The sequence below is a fragment of the Phyllobates terribilis genome, unplaced genomic scaffold (assembly GCF_046119375.1).
Source record: "Phyllobates terribilis strain yellow unplaced genomic scaffold, ASM4611937v1 Scaffold_4__5_contigs__length_816908805, whole genome shotgun sequence".
In the NCBI taxonomy this organism is placed as follows: domain Eukaryota; kingdom Metazoa; phylum Chordata; class Amphibia; order Anura; family Dendrobatidae; genus Phyllobates; species Phyllobates terribilis.
Window position 1 is genome coordinate 109,307,532 of NW_027362764.1, and position 17,665 is coordinate 109,325,196.

Here is a 17,665-nt window from a genome sequence, read left to right on the forward strand (position 1 = left end):
TCGCCATCGTTGTTTTTGTGCCTTTCAGGAGGTCCATCAGTGGTGCGGCAATCATGGTAAAATTTGGAATAAACCGCCGGTAATATCCCACAATTCCAAGAAACGCTCTCACCTGATTCTTGGAGAGCGGTTGCGGCCAGTTCTGAATTGCCTCGATCTTATTGAGCTGTGGTTTAATTTCATCCCTCCCGATGACATAGCTTAAGTACTTGGCCTCCTCCTTACCAATGGCACATTTTCTCTGATTTATTGTAAATCCTGCCTTCCTTAGAGCATCCAGAATCGCCTGTACCTTTGGCAAATCACTAGCCCAGTCTGGGATAAAGACGACAATGTCTTCAAGGTAGGCTGTGGAATACTTCTTATGTGAGCCGAGGATCCGATCCATGGCCCTCTGGAAGGTGGCTGGTGCTCCCTGCAGTCCGAAAAGCATTTGGGTGTACTGGAAGGACCCATCAGGTGTTGAGAAAGCTCTTTTCTCCTTGGCCCTCTGGGACATGGGGATCTGTCAGTAGCCCTTTGTCAAGTCGAGGGTGGTAATATATCTCACAGGTCCAAGCCTCTCGATGAGTTCATCGACGCGGGGCATCGGATATGCGTCATACTTGGAAACCACATTCAGCCTGCAGTAGTGGTTACAAAATCTCCACTTCCCGTCGGGCTTTGGCACAAGAATGATGGGACTCGACCATACGCTCTTTGATTGCTCTATCACGCTGAGGTCCAGCATCCTCTTCACCTCAGCTGAGATTACCTCACAGTGGGCTTCAGGAATACTATAGGGTTTGAGGTTTACCCTAACATGCGCTTCCGTCAGCACGTTATGTTCGACCACCTCCGTATGCCCTGGCAACTCCGAGAACAGGTCACGGTTCCGTTGCAGCAGCTCTCCACGTTGTTGCTTCTGTGCCGGCGATAGAGTCTCTGCTATAGTGACGTTATCGACTTTGGCTTTCGGACTGGCTCCCAAACAAGAAGCCCCCAGCGTTTCCCGATCTCGCCACGGCTTGAGCAAGTACACATGGTACATTTGGTGCGGCTTTCTTCAGCCAGGCTGGAGAACTTTGTAGTTCACTTCACTGAGTTTCTCCATCACCTCATATGGGCCTTTCCACTTGGCCAGCAACTTGCTCTCGACGGTGGGAATATGCACCCTAACACGATCCCCAGGCTGGAACTGCCTCAGCTTTGCTGACCAGTTATAGAACCTTGCCTGGGCCTCTCTTGCCAGGAGGAGATGAGCTTTCACGATAGGCATCACTTTCGCCATTCTCTCCTGCATCTGGGCGACATGTTCTATGATGCTCCGGTGGGGCGTAACCTCGGATTCCAAGGTTTCCTTGGAAATATCCAGGAACTCTCGCAGATGTCGTCCATACAGTAGCTCAAACCGGGAGAAACCTGTAGAGGCTTGTGGGACCTCTCTTACTGAGAAGAGCAGGAATGGTAGCAGGTAGTCCCAGTCACGACCATCCTTCTCTACAACCTTTTTGAGCATCGCTTTTAAGGTTTTATTAAAGCGCTCCACCAGGCCGTCTGTCTGCAGATGGTAGACGGAGGTTCGCAGCTAGGTAATCTGAAGGACTTTACACAGCTCCTTCATTACTTTGCTCATGAACGGGGTTCCTTGGTCCATTAGTATCTCCTTCGGCAATCCGGTCCTGGCAAATATATGGACAAGTTCGCTTGCTATGCTCCTACTCGACGAGTTCCTCAGTGGTACCGCTTCTGGGTACCGGGTCGCATAGTCCATGACCACGAGGATGTATTGGTGGCCCCAGGCTGATTTGACTAAGGGCCCCAGAAGGTCCATGGCAATCCTCTCAAAAGGGATTTCTATCACAGTTAGGGGGATTAAAGGACTACAAAAGTGGGAGGAGGGCGCAGTTATCTGGCAGGTGGGGCAGGACCTACAATAGTTCAGGATCTCCCGGTAACACCCTGGCCAATAAAACCTCCTCAATATCCTCTCCTGAGTTTTCTCGACCCCCAGGTGTCCCCCCAGAACATGCAAATGGGCCATATCTAATACCTTCTGTCGATAGGACCCTGGAACTAACAGCTGCTTCACTATCTCATCACCCCTTGGTTTGGTCAACCGATACAATAACTCCCCCTGAACTGCGAAGCATGGGTACCTGGTGTCTGCCCCCGGCTCTTGAGCAACCTCATTACAGACAGGAACATTGTCCCATGCTCCCTTCAAGGTCAAGTCCCGAACTTGAGCAGACCTAGAGTTCTCTCCTGCCACTTCTAACTCAGGGAGGTCGACCTCCTCGGTCATAGTCTCGTCCTTGTCGCCAGCAAGGACATACAATGGGAAATCATCCCCTTCAGACGTCAAAGGAGGTATTTCCTTAGGGACCTGGAACTTGTCCATGTGGCTCAGTCTTGTACCTTTCCCCCACAAGTCCCAGAACAACGGGAAATCACGCCCCAATATGACAGGATGTATGAGGTCCTTAACCACCCCAACCTCGTGGGATTGGGCACCACAGTCTGTTCCCACTGTCACTGTGGCCACAGGGTAGACCTTAGCGTCCCCATGTATGCAGCGGATGCCCACAGTCTTGGCAGAGATCAGCTGGTGGGGAAGGTTGGCACTGATTAGGGTCACTAGACTCCCTGAATCCAACAGTCCAAGCACCATCACTCCATTAATGGACACGGCACACGCTTGCAGCCCCTCACCGGGTCGACAGTCCACACTACAGGCTGGATACGCATAATAGGAGACCCGCCTGCCTAGGCTGCAGTCCATAGGCTCGGGGAACAATTGACACCTGGCAGCTACGTTCCAGGGTTGTGACACCACCAACAGACTAGATCTTTAGCAACAGTCCTTGTGGCACCTTTAGTGGGAATGGGACACCCCCCAGTGGTGGCTCTAGACCCCTTCCGTGGTGAACCCGCCCCCTTTTGTGTATCCCAGTACAGAGGAGTGAAAATTTCTGGTTTACTGAGGGATTTCTCAACCACCTGGTACCTCTCTACCAGACGGATAAAGTCATCTGCGTTCTAGGGATCGCCCTGGGCAACACAAGTCTGTACTGGCTTGGGAAGGGAGTGCACAAATCTATCAATCACCACCCGCTCAACCATCTGGGCTGGAGTGGAGGACTCTGGCTGCAACCTCTTCTGAACAAGATGCAGTAGGTCAAACATCTGCGAGCAAGGGGGTTTGTAGCTGGCATACGCCCAATGGTGGACTCATTGGGCTCTCACTGCCATATCCACTCCCAGGCGTGCTAAGATCTCTGTCTTTAGCTTGGCGTATCCCTTGGCATCCTGCAGTGCCAAGTCGTAATATGCCTGTTGGGGTTCCCCCGACAAATATGGTGCCAGAACCTCTGCCCATTGTTCTGGTGGAAGTCTCTCCCAATCAGCCACCCTCTCAAAGACAGTCTTCTACATCATCCCCAGGGGTCATCTTCTGCATGGCCCATCTTACTGCCTTCCTGACGTGGGAGTCTTCAGTTGGTCCCAGGGTTGGGGCGTTGCCCTGCCCTGGATGGCGTCCACCAGAAGCTGTATCTGCTGCTGTTCCTGCTGGTGCTGCTGCTGTGCCTTTTGCTGAAACTGGATCTGTTGCAACAACAGTTTGGTGGTCTCCTGGTGCTGCTGCTGGCTCTGCAAGTGCTGTTAGTGCATCTGTTGTTGATTTTGCACCAGGTGCTTAATGAGCTCCTCCATGCTGCCGGACTTCTCTGGCTGGTTGCTGGCCTTCACCCAGGACATCCACTGGTCTCTGTGGCAGGTACACATGTTCCTGGAATCTTGCACCTACTCTCACACCAACTGTGGTAGGACGACTCGCTCGGCCGCTTCTGGAAGTAGGCTCAGGAACCGGGTTTTCTCTGCAGGCTTTATTATATGGCATAAAGCCCTGCAACGATAAACACTGCCTTACTGGCAAAACAAAACAAAAGATAAATGGTAGCACAGCCCATATGTGTGTGTGCGGTTCACCCACACAAGTTATGTCCAGCCTTCAGCTTCGTCCTGAGCTATGGCTGTCCAATCTGGAGACCATCTTTGTTTGTTAGTATTTTATGGAGGTAGCGGCTCCTAGTAAGCACCTGTTCACACCTATTTCTTGTTTTGGAAGTGGCGTTAGTCTTTTCTGTTTCTATGTACATCCTCTCTTCCTAGTCTGGTTTGTGTATACATACACTATTACTCCCCACTTCCCTGGGTGGGGGAGGGGGACAGATATAGAGCTGATTCAGGAGCTCAGTAAGGTACGTGGTCCCGGCATCTTCACTATCAGAAGTAATCCGGGGAGCAGGGATAGCTAGGGCGCCCATACCATTAGGTACAGGGAAGGAGCCCCTGGCCCCAGGTAATCCGACAATAGAATTGTGATAACCATGTTCAGAAAGACAAAGCATCATTTAGTGCTGCCTGTGTCACCCACCCTTGGCAAGAAAATTGAGTGGCGTTTATCCCAGATCATGGTGGCACTTCTCAAGCTTAGCTTTAGCATCTGGCCATGTTAGAAAGGCACATTTGGCTTCACTATTTTTGCCAGTATTAATTTTAAGTAGTAAGAGACCTGACAATTGATAATAGGAATAAAACATATAGATAATTTGAAGCCAACTCATTGCTGTGTTTACTTTCCAAAGGCCTTTCAAGACTGAAAGTGAAAATGTATTTATGACTTGTTACTTCATTTTCCCTAAACAATAATGTTACTGGAGTAACTGTGAATAATACAGAGCCTGGAGGAGCCAGCCACAGTCACAGAGAGGGAAGGGGTGACTCATTCGCTGCTATATTTGGAATACAAATTTTGGAAAGGACATGAAAGTCACCACTAAAATGATACATCTATACAATGCCTGCTCATAAATGAAAGATACTTTTTCCAGAAAAGTAGCAAAAAAAAGGTTTTCAACTTTGAGTAGAAGATAAATGAAATGCTTACCAATTGATAATGGTCTAGAACTAATTTTTAATGATTTCCTTTGCCATTTTGTTTATGCTTGAAAAAGGCCAATTGCTGTCCGAAACGTTGCTTTTATGATGCATTTTAGATGAATAAAGGAAAAGAATGATCTCTCTGGTGCCTTGGAAACAATTTGTCTCTGTACTTCCTGGTTTTGGCAGGGCTGGCAATTCTCTTTGAGTGACAGTTCTGGACAACAGCAAATCTGTAGTATGAGTAGACCTATAAAGCTCAGCACAAGTTCTGCTATAACAAATGCGGCTATCAATGGTTTGTTCTGAGTCTGCACTGTTATCACTGTATTTACATATAGAGATAACAGGGTGTTTTAACAAGCCCACAACTCCAGACAGAGCCCTGTGATTAAGAGACCTACTCTGAAAGCTGATGATTTTGCAAGATTTGTAACAGCAGTTGTTCTTCAGATGCTGAGAGGAATGGGGAGGGTGATGGAGCAGACAACTGCTGTACAGAAACCAATGGACTCCAGAGCGGCAGCTGGGAGATTAGGATTTAACATTTCTACTGGAATGTAACTACTACATGAGAATCTGGACAAGCACTAGTGGCCAAGCTCCATGGAAACCAGCTGTACACTATGAAAGATAAAATCTCTCACTGCAGGAAAGTAAAACCAGATAGAGAAAGCAAGTCAATTGCAGACTTGCTTATTTTCATGCTAACTAATAAAAAATAGTTTAACCCCTTAATAACATCTGACGTACTAATACGCGTCTGTGCCCTGGGACTTAAGAGCCAGACCCGTATTAGTACGTCATGGCGATCGCGCGCGCACACAGGCTGTGCGGGCGCGATCGCCACCGGGTGTCAGCTGATTGTCACAGCTGACACCCGGTACTATGTGCAGGGAGCGGTCACGCACCGCTCCCAGCACATTAACCCCCGCGATGCTGCGATCGAAGTCGATCGAAGTCGATCGCGGCATTGCGGGGGCAAGGGGAGGTGATCGCCGATACTCACCTCCTCTTCCGGCTTCCAGCGCAGTCTGCAAAGGCTTCCCGGGTGTTGCCATGACGACCCGATGTCGTCATGACAACATCCGGGTCACCAGAGAGCAGGAAGATTGCTTGGACATGCGCAGTGCATCTCCAAGCAATCTTCACACTGTGCACTTCTGACAGCCTTCATGGCATAGGGATGGTGCTCCATTCCTGTGCCATGCAGGCGATCAGAAAAAAAAAAGTGAAAGTCCCAGAGTGGGACAAAGTAATAAAGTGTATAAACTGTGTGAAAGTGGAAAAAAAAAAAAAAAAAAATGTGCAAAAATATTATAAAAAAATAAAAAAAATAATACACCAAAAATAAAAATATAATGTACCCATCAATAAATATTATTATAAAAAAAATAAAAAAAAAACAATAAAAGTACACATATTTGGTATCGCCGCGTCCGGAACAACCTGACCTATAAAACTGTCCCACTAGTTAACCCCTTCAGTGAACACGGTAAAAAAAAAAAAAAAAAAAAACAAGCAAAAAACAATGCTTTATCACCATACCGCCAAACAAAAAGTGGAATAACACGCGATCAAAAAGACGCATATAAATAAAAATGATACCGCTGAAAACGTCATCTCGTCCCGCAAAAAACAAGCCGCCATATAGCTCCATCAGCCGAAAAATAAAAAAGTTATAGCTCTCAGAATAAAGCGATACTAAAAAATATTTTTTTCTATAAAATAGCTTTTATTGTGTATAAGCGCCAAAACATAGAAAAATTATACAAATGTGGTACCGCTGTAAACGTACTGACCCGAAGAGTAAAGCTGCCTCATCAATTTTACCACACGCGGAACAGAATAAAAAAAAAAAAAAAAAAACAATTCCTGAATTGTTGGTTTTTGTTTATTCTGCCTCCCAAAAATCGGAATAGAAAGCGATCAAAAAATGTCACGTGCCTGAAAATGGCACCAATAACAACGTCAAGTCATCCCGCAAAAAACGAGCCGTCACATGACTGTCTGCCAAAATTTGGAAAAATTATAGCTCTCAAAATATGGCGATGCAAAAACTAGATTTTACAAAAAATGCGTCTTTTAGTGTGTGACAGCTGTCAGTCATAAAAACCCCATATGATTCTGGCATTGCTGTAATCACACCGACCCGAAGAATAAAGTCGTCTAATCACTTATACCGCACAAGGAACGGCGTCAAAAATAAACTCTTGAGTTAGGATTGGGCTAGGGTTAGGGCTGGGTTTGGGGCTAGGGTTGTGCTGGGGCTAGGGTTGTGCTGGGGCTAGGGTTGTGCTGGGGCTAGGGTTGTGCTGGGGCTAGGGTTGTGCTGGGGCTAGGGTTGTGCTAGGGTTAGGGCTGGGGTTGGGATTTTTTTCAAAAGTAAGAAAAAAAGATGACGATATGGCGACTAGTGTTGAGAGCAAGTGCTCGCTACTTGAGTTTGCATCGGGTGCTCTGGTATGCATTTAGTATCGTGGGTATTTGAGTGACATGCTCGAGTCTCTGCCCCATATGCTTCGCGGCCAAAAAACTTTACGGGGATTGCCTGCCATGCACGAGCGATCCCCGCATGTTTTTTTTTGGGTGTCTAATAACCGTGAAACATGCGGAGCAGGGACTCGAGCATGTCACTCGAGCACACGCTGTACATGGTGCATACCTGAGTACCCGATGCAAACTCAAGTAGCGAGCACTTGCGCTCAAGAATAATGAAAACTTATTCAATATGATGACCTAATGTAAACAAATAATGTGCCGTACCTCTGGGTTCAAAATGTTCACTATACACCTTAATAAAATCTTTGAGGGGTATAGTTTCCAAAATGGGGACACTTGTGGGGGAGCTCCACTGTTTAGGCACATCACGGGCTCTCCAAACGCGACATGGTGTCCGCTAACAAATTGAATGGAAAATCGGCTCAAATTGTTAGCGGACGCCATGTTGCGTTTGGAGAGCCCCTGTGTGTCCAAACATTGGAGCTCCCCCACAAGTGACCCCATTTTGGAAACTAGACCCCCCAAGGCACCTATCTAGATGCATAGTGAGCACTTAGAACCCCCAGGTGCTTCACAAATTGATTCGTAAAAATGAAAAAGTGAAAATAAAACACTTTTTCATTTTTATGAATCAATTTGTGAAGCACCTGGGGTTCCAAGTGCTCACTATGAATCTAGATAGGTGCCTTGGGGGGTCTAGTTTCCAAAATGGGGTCACTTGTGGGGGAGCTCCAATGTTTGGGCACACAGGGACTCTCTAAATGCAACATGGTATCCGCTAACAAATTGAATGGAAAATCGGCTCAAATTGTTAGCGGACACCACATTGCGTTTGGAGAGCCCCTCTGTGCCCAAACTTTGGAGCTCCCCCACAAGTGACCCCATTTTGGAAACTAGACCCCCCAAGGCACCTTTCTAGATGCATAGTGAGCACTTGGAACCCCCAGGTGCTTCACAAATTGATTCGTAAAAATGAAAAAGTGAAAAAAAAAACACTTTTTCATTTTTATGAATCAATTTGTGAAGCACCTGGGGTTCCAAGTGCTCACTATGAATCTAGATAGGTGCCTTGGGGGGTCTAGTTTCCAAAATGGGGTCACTTGTGGGGGAGCTCCAATGTTTGGGCACACAGGGACTCTCTAAATGCAACATGGTATCCGCTAACAAATTGAATGGAAAATCGGCTCAAATTGTTAGCGGACACCACATTGCGTTTGGAGAGCCCCTCTGTGCCCAAACTTTGGAGCTCCCCCACAAGTGACCCCATTTTGGAAACTAGACCCCCCAAGGCACCTTTCTAGATGCATAGTGAGCACTTGGAACCCCCAGGTGCTTCACAAATTGATTCGTAAAAATGAAAAAGTGAAAAAAAAAACACTTTTTCATTTTTATGAATCAATTTGTGAAGCACCTGGGGTTCCAAGTGCTCACTATGAATCTAGATAGGTGCCTTGGGGGGTCTAGTTTCCAAAATGGGGTCACTTGTGGGGGAGCTCCAATGTTTGGGCACACAGGGACTCTCTAAATGCAACATGGTATCCGCTAACAAATTGAATGGAAAATCGGCTCAAATTGTTAGCGGACACCACATTGCGTTTGGAGAGCCCCTCTGTGCCCAAACTTTGGAGCTCCCCCACAAGTGACCCCATTTTGGAAACTAGACCCCCCAAGGCACCTTTCTAGATGCATAGTGAGCACTTGGAACCCCCAGGTGCTTCACAAATTGATTCGTAAAAATGAAAAAGTGAAAAAAAAAACACTTTTTCATTTTTATGAATCAATTTGTGAAGCACCTGGGGTTCCAAGTGCTCACTATGAATCTAGATAGGTGCCTTGGGGGGTCTAGTTTCCAAAATGGGGTCACTTGTGGGGGAGCTCCAATGTTTGAGCACACAGGGACTCTCCAAATGCAACATGATATCCGCTAACAAATTGTCGGCTCAAATTGTTAGCGGATATCATGTTGCATTTGGAGAGTCCCTGTGTGCCCAAACATTGGAGCTCCTCCACAAGTGACCCCATTTTGGAAACTAGACCCCCCAAGGCACCTATCTAGATGCATAGTGAGCACTTGGAACCCCTAGGTGCTTCACAAATTAATTCGTAAAAATGAAAAAGTGTTTTTTTTTTTCACTTTTTCATTATTACGAATCAATTTGTGAAGCACCTGGGGGTTCCAAGTGCTCACTATGCATCTAGAAAGGTGCCTTGGGGGGTCTAGTTTCCAAAATGGGGTCACTTGTGGGGGAGCTCCAAAGTTTGGGCACAGAGGGGCTCTCCAAACGCAATGTGGCGTCCGCTAACAATTTGAGCCGATTTTCCATTCAATTTGTTAGCGGATACCATGTTGCATTTAGAGAGTCCCTGTGTGCCCAAACATTGGAGCTCCCCCACAAGTGACCCCATTTTGGAAACTAGACCCCCCAAGGCACCTATCTAGATGCATAGTGAGCACTTGGAACCCCTAGGTGCTTCACAAATTGATTCGTAAAAATGAAAAAGTGTTTTTTTTTTCACTTTTTCATTATTACGAATCAATTTGTGAAGCACCTGGGGGTTCCAAGTGCTCACTATGCATCTAGAAAGGTGCCTTGGGGGGTCTAGTTTCCAAAATGGGGTCACTTGTGGGGGAGCTCCAAAGTTTGGGCACAGAGAAGCTCTCCAAACGCAATGTGGTGTCCGCTAACAATTTGAGCCGATTTTCCATTCAATTTGTTAGCGGATACCATGTTGCATTTAGAGAGTCCCTGTGTGCCCAAACATTGGAGCTCTCCCACAAGTGACCCCATTTTGGAAACTAGACCCCCCAAGGCACCTATCTAGATGCATAGTGAGCAGTTGGAACCCCCAGGTGCTTCACAAATTGATTCATAAAAATGAAAAAGTGTTTTTTTTTTCACTTTTTCATTGTTACGAATCAATTTGTGAAGCACCTGGGGGTTCCAAGTGCTCATTATGCATCTAGATAGGTGCCTTGGGGGGTCTAGTTTCCAAAATGGGGTCACTTGTGGGGGAGCTCCAATGTTTGGGCACACAGCAGCTCTCCAAACGCAACATGGTGTCGCTAACAATTTGAGCCAATTTTGCGTTAAATTTGTTAGCGGACACCATGTTGCATTTAGAGAGCCGCTGTGTGCCCAAATATTGGAGCTCCCCCACAAGTGACCCCATTTTGGAAACTAGACCACCCAAGGCACCTATCTAGATGCATACTGAGCACTTGGAACCCTCAGGTGCTTCACAAATTGATTCATACAAATGAAAAAGTGTTTTTTTTTTCACTTTTTCATTGTTACGAATCAATTTGTGAAGCACCTGGGGGTTCCAAGTGCTCACTATGCATCTAGATAGGTGCCTTGGGGGGTCTAGTTTCCAAAATGGGGTCACTTGTGGGGGAGCTCCAATGTTTGGGCACACAGGGACTCTCTAAATGCAACATGGTGTCCTCTAACAAATTTAACGGAAAATCGGCTCAAATTGTTAGCGACACCATGTTGCGTTTGGAGAGCCGCTGTGTGCCCAAACATTGGTGCTCCCCCACAAGTTACCCCATTTTGGAAACTAGACCCCCCAAGGCACCTATCTAGATGCATTGTGAGCACTTGGAACACTCAGGTGCTTCACAAATTGATTCATAAAAATGAAAAAGTGTTTTTTTTTTTCACTTTTTCATTGTTACGAATCAATTTGTGAAGCACCTGGGGGTTCCAAGTGCTCACTATGCATCTAGAAAGGTGCCTTGGGGGGTCTAGTTTCCAAAATGGGGTCACTTGTGGGGGAGCTCCAAAGTTTGGGCACACATGGGCTCTCCAAACACAACATGGCGTCCGCTAATTATTCAAGCAAATTTTACAATCAAAAAGTCAAATAGCGCTCCTTCCCTTCCGAGCCCTGCCGTGCGCCCAAACAGTATTTTTTCCCCAAATATTGGGTATCTGCGTGCCCAGGGGAAATTGCACAACAAATTTTGGGGTCCATTTTTTCTTGTTACCCCTGTGAAAATAAAAAAAATTGGGTCTAAATTAACATTTTTGTGAAAAAAGTTAAATGTTCATTTTTTTCTTCCACATTCAAAAAATTCCTGTGAAGCACCTGAAGGGTTAATAAAGTTCTTGAATGTGGTTTTGAGCACCTTGAGGGGTGCAGTTTTTAGAATGGTGTCACTTTTGGGTATTTTCTGTCATAAAGACCTCTCAAAGTGACTTCAAATGTGATGTGGTCCCTAAAAAAATGGTTTTGTAAATTTTGTTGGAAAAATGAGAAATCGCTGGTCAACTTTTAACCCTTATAGCTCCCTAACAAAAAAAAATTTTGGTTCCAAAATTGTGCTGATGTAAAGTAGACATGTGGGAAATGTTATTTATTAACTCTTTTGTGTGACATATCGCTCTGATTTCAGGGCTTAAAAATTCAAATTTTGAAAATTGCAAAATTTTCAAAATTTTCGCCAAATTTCCGTTTTTTTCACAAATAAACGCAAGTGATATCGAAGAAATTTTTCCACAATCATGAAGTACAATATGTCACGAAAAAACAATCTCAGAATCAGGGGGATCCGTTGAAGCGTTCGAGAGTAATTACCTCATAAAGTGACAGTGGTCAGAATTGTAAAAATTGGCCCGGTCATTAACGTGCAAACCACCCGCGGGGCTTAAGGGGTTAATAACTTGGGAATTGCCCTTTGAATGAGTACATTTGCAAAGTACATGTAAAACCAAGCAGTTTTGCAATTTACCTCTTATTAAAGATCCTTTCCATTCTCAAGAATGGGTGGATTTTTAATTCTGCAGTGGATAACTTATTACTATGGTTACCAGCCACCTCAGAGGTGGCCAGTCTCCTGTGCAAATAGCATGCGCTTGCAAGCTGTTTGCTGCTCTGATGCTGGCTGAGTTACTAACTTCAGTGCCCATATGCTTCTGCCTTCAGCATTGGGAAGCACACATTTTGAACCATGCTACGGATCCAACCTGTCAATCTTCAGGCAAGCAGGAAGATGAGAGGCAGGGTAGTGGGGCACTCCCGAAGAAAGGAACATGCAATATCTCTTTGATGATAACTATGAACAATGAAAGCAAAGCATAAAAAAATGACATGCAGATAACTAGGATCTTTTATGTTATATGAATATCTCAACCATCAGGTCTTATTTATTTATTTTTGCTCACTTATATAGCGCCATTAATTCCACATCGCTTTACAGACATTATGGGCACTGTCCCCATTGGGGCTCACAATCTAAATTCCCTATCAGTATGTCTTTGGAATGTCAGAGGAAACCGGAGAACCCGGAGGAAACACACACAAATACGTGGAGAACATACAAACTCCTTGCAGATGTTGTCCTTGATGGGATTTGGACCCAGGACCCCAACGCTGCAAGGCTTCAGTTCTAACCACTGAGCCACCGTGCTCCGTCTTCTATGACTCTTGAATTATGAACTGAAGTATAGATGTATGGACTGAAAAGTTTCTCTTGTTGGTTTATATTATGATCTCTCTCAGCAGAAGCGACACTCTTATAAACAGTGCCTTAAAGTGACAAGTGTAACTTACGATCTGGGCTCTTAGCCAGGAAATGTTTCAATGTGTACTAGTGTGTTTCTGATAAAGAAGAAAAGAGGTCACCTTCTCTTCTTAATAAAAAGATAATATAGAGCTCCAAGTTTTTAGCATGCCCCGGGAAATTAGATACTTCTGAGCTGAAATTATACTCTTGTGCTTTTTCCATACATTTTAATTACATCTATTCAAATATTAAAGGCAACATAAAAAGTCAACCTTTTTTAAATACCAAGAAGTTCGGCACTCACTTGTAAATTTGTAGAATTTGTAGACTTTATTCCATATTCTTCTGAATATATAGTCAAATGTGACGCATTTCCGCTTCAGAACAAACCTTCTTCAAATAAACTCTAAAGCATTATGCAGAATATAGAATTCATCACATCGCATTTTTCAGGCTGCTCCCCCCGGCGGCCTACAGAGGGCCTAAAAATTGCCCAAATCGATGGGAACAGTGCTCAAATGACATGGGAACAGCATGGGGAGGACCCCTGTAAGCATTTCTGACTCCCAGGTCACTGCTGTCAGCAATGTTGTCAGAGGTATTACGCCACTTTTACGGACTCACAATAAAACATACAAAAACTAAACCAAAATAGATTTTCCTGGGGAATATTTTAAGGAACATTCTTTCCAGGGTAATGACTTTATAAGGCAAAGTAAATAACCAAAAACAAAAATGCTCCTCAACACCTTGGGCTATGTTCACATGTAGCGTTTTTTATGTGTTTTTGCACTTTTGCATTGCTTTCAACTGTGAAAAATACATTCATCAGTAAATGTCATTTTAACATTTTGCAACCTTATCTGACCATGTGGTGTGTGACACATCATCAGACACATCCTGTTTTATTTATGAAGGAGGGATTGTGAAAGTCACAAACGCTATTTTTACAGCCTTACTATTCTTAAAGGGCCAGCAGTCGGCTATGCTTTGTTGTTCCCATTATTAACAAGTGGGTCTCCTATACTGTTATTGCATATGCAGTGACTGCAAGGGCTGCCAAAAATTTGGACGCAACCTGATACCCCTTTGAAGAGACATAGAGGAGGGTCTCAGTAAAAAAAATGTTCCTATTATAAAAAAGTGGGTCTCCTATAGTGGTAATGCCCATGCTGTGACTGCAAGGGCTTCCAAAATTTGGGAAAAACCCCACTAACAATTTAAAGACACATAGAGCTGGGCCACAGTAACGACATGTTCCCATTAGAAAGGAGAGGGTCTGCTATCCAGTTAGAGGGTATGCAGTGAGTCAAACGGCTGTCAAAATTTAGGAAAAACCCCACTAACAATTTAAAGACACATAGAGCTGGGCCACAGTAGCGACATGTTCCCATTAGAAAGGAGAGGGCCTGCTATACAGTTATAGGGTATGCAGTGAGTCCAACGGCTGCCAAAATTTAGGAAAAACCCCACTAACAATTTAAAGACACATAGAGCTGGGCCACAGTAACAACATGTTCCTATTAGAAAGGAGAGGGTCTGCTATGCTGTTATAGGGTATGCTATGAGTCCAACGCTGCCAAAATTTAGGAAAAACCCCACTAACAATTTAAAGACACATAGAGCTGGGTCACAGTAACGACATATTCCCATTAGAAAGGAGAGGGTCTGCTATCCAGTTATAGGGTATGCTGTGATTCCAACGGCTGCCAAACTTTATTAAAAACGCTACTAACAATTTAAAGACACATGGATCTGGGCTACAGTAACGAGTACGACATGTTCCCACTAAAAAGGAGTAGGTCTCCCATATTGTTTGCCTATGGAGTGAATGTAACGGCTGCCAAAAATGTGGAGAAACTTCAGTGTCCCTTCCAAGAGACGTAGAGGTCTGAGGGCCTCCTGGAAACCATGTTCCCATTATTAGGAAGGATGTCTCCCATACTGTTTGCCTATGCAGTGATTGCAACGGCTGCCAAAAAAGTGGAGGAACTCCAGTGTCCCTTGCAAGAGACGTAGGTATGGTGATATGGTAAGTATGGTGGTAGAGGATGAGGATGAGAAGAAGGAGGAGAACAAGAGTAAATAGACAAAATGAGGAAGCGTATATCCATGTCTGGTGTGAAGACAGAGGTGCATGGGAATAGAGTCAGACCTCCCAAATAAAAGACACTGTATTTGAGTTTATGTTACGCTGCGTGTTGAGAAGTCTGGCCCAATCCAGCCCTTGTTCATTTTTACAAGAGTCAGCCTGTCAGCATTTTCAGTTGACAGGTGGATGCGCCTATCGGTTATAATTCCACCGGCGGAACTAAAAACCCGCTCTGACAAAACGCTAGCGGCAGGGCAGGCCAGGACCTCCAAGACATAGAGAGCCCGTTCATGTCACGTGTCCAGCTTGAATACCCAATAATTCTAAGGCACAGAGGAATCTTGGAGGACTTTGGTACGGTCAGCAAGGAACTCCCACACCATCTTCCGATACTTTGCACTCCTTGCGAGAGTACCCCACACCTTAGGGACTGTGCGATGGGAGGGTCTGAGAAAACTGTCCCAGAACTTTGACTGTGTTCCCCTGCCTCTCCTGGATTGCATTTGTGTCTCTCTCGCCTATACTCCTTGGTTGTCCAACGAACTGTGACCTCTGCCGCCAGCGTTTTCAGATGGGAAATTTTTTAGTAATTCCACCACAAGGGCATTCTAGCATCCTCCTCCCTGTCTTCAGGTCATCCACGCTGAACAGACGGTATGACAGCTGTGCAGGTAGTACAGTCTATAGTGCAGGAAACTAGCTCCTGTTCTTCCTCATCCTCTTCCTCATTGTCACCCAATCCACGTTGGGATGAGATGAGGCTGGGCTGTGAGGAATCACCCTGTATGGTTCCTTGCTCCATGTCATCATGCTATGCCTGCAATGCATCCTCTTTAATTGTGAGCAAAGAGCGTTTCAGAAGACAGAGAAGCGGGATGGTGACGCTAATTATGGTGTCATCGCCGCTCACCATCTTGGTGGAGTCCTCAAAGTTTTGGAGGATGGTACATATGTCTGACATCCATGTCCACTTCTGAGGTCTTATGTGTGCAATCTGACCTGAATTCTGACGGCCTTGTTGATGCTGGAAGTCAACAACTGCCCTTTTCTGCTCACAAAACCTTCCCAACATCTGCAATGTAGAGTTCCAACACGTGGGGACATCGCACACCAATCGGTGAGCTAGAAGCTGCAAACACTGCTGCAAGGGAGGCGGAAGCTGTAGCTGACTTTCTAAAATGGGCACACAGGCGGCATACTTTGACAAGCAGATCTGGCAGATCCGAATAGGTTTTGAGAAACCTCTGAACCATGAGGTTAAGCACATGGTCCAGGCAACTCTTCAGCATTGTGCGGTTTGCCACCTAAATATCTTAGCTTCATCACAGCCTGTTGTTGCTTGCCCGAGGCAGTACTTCCAGCTTGTGACTGATGTCATTTCAGAGGTGGAGGCTGAAGAGGAGGAGGAGGTGCAGGAGCTGCAGAATGTGGGGGCAACCCTGATTGACCAAGGGCCTGCAATCCTCAGTGCCAGGAGGACGTGTTCCGTCCCAAGGTCTGACTGGGTCACAGCTTCCACTAAGTTAACCCAGTGTGCCATCAGTGAGATGTATGTACCATCCCTGCCCACAAGCACTTGTCCATGTGTCCGTCGTTAGGTGGACTTTCCCAGTAACTGCATTGTTGAGGGCACAGCTAATGTTGTGGGACACATGCTTGTGTAATGCGGGGACGGCACACCAGGAGAAATAGTGGCAGCTGGGGACCGAGTACGAGGGACGGCCGCCGCCATAAGGTTGTGAAAAACTTCCATCTCTACGAGCCTTAAAGGCAACATTTAGAGCGCAAGCATTCGCAAAATGTGTGAGTTTAGTAGTATGGCCTCTGGGGCGTTGGCAGCGTATTAGCGATTGCGTTTCAAGGACTGGGGTAGGGACAATTGAATGTTGCGCTGGGAGAAGGACGTGGACGTGCTTGCTGATGGTGCTAGTTAAGAGTGTGCAACGACCCATGCAGGGCTGGAGGCATCTTGGCATGCGCCATGGACAGGGGATTGGCGTGCACGCACAACAGCGGAACAAGCAGGTTTGGCCCACTTAGTCGGGTGCTTTGCTGCCATGTGCCTGATCATGCTGGTGGTGGTCAGGATGCTAGTTTTTCTACCCCTGCTGATGCTGGCCTGGCAGGTGGTGCAAATGGCCTTGTTGGGATTATCTGCAGATTCTTTAAAAAACAACCAGACTCGGGAAGACCTAACAGTTGTACTGGCAACTTGGTGTTACGAGGAGCGCTTTCCCAGCTTGTGTCTTCGGCCACCACACTGCTTCTTCCTGCCTGTTGTGGTGCTACGCCTCCCTCCCCCTGTATGCTGCTGTCCTCACTCTGTATGTCCCCCTGCCATGTTGGGCCAGGTACTATATCATCCACAACCTCGTCTTCCACTTCCGCGCCCTGGTCCTCCTCTTGACTTTCTGGCAATTGTGTCTCATCATCATCATCCACCTCTTGCTACAGTAATTGCACTTTCCCACCATTGCCTTTGTGTGACCATGTCTGCTCCAATATTTGGGCCCGAACCTACAAATGGAAAAGTGTGGGATCAGTTGTCTCCGGGCACTCGGCATGGTAGGAGGAAGGAGGATCAGGGTGAGGAATATGCGGTCCAGACTCATGGCTACTGAGACTTGACCATGTGGAAG

The 17,665-nt window shown here is 45.9% G+C and overlaps 1 protein-coding gene across 1 annotated transcript in view; it reads left to right on the plus strand.

Moving 5' to 3' along the window:
- VIPR2 (vasoactive intestinal peptide receptor 2) overlaps positions 1–17,665 on the plus strand; it is a 216,299-nt gene that overhangs the window by 71,612 nt on the left and 127,022 nt on the right. The window lies entirely within an intron of this gene.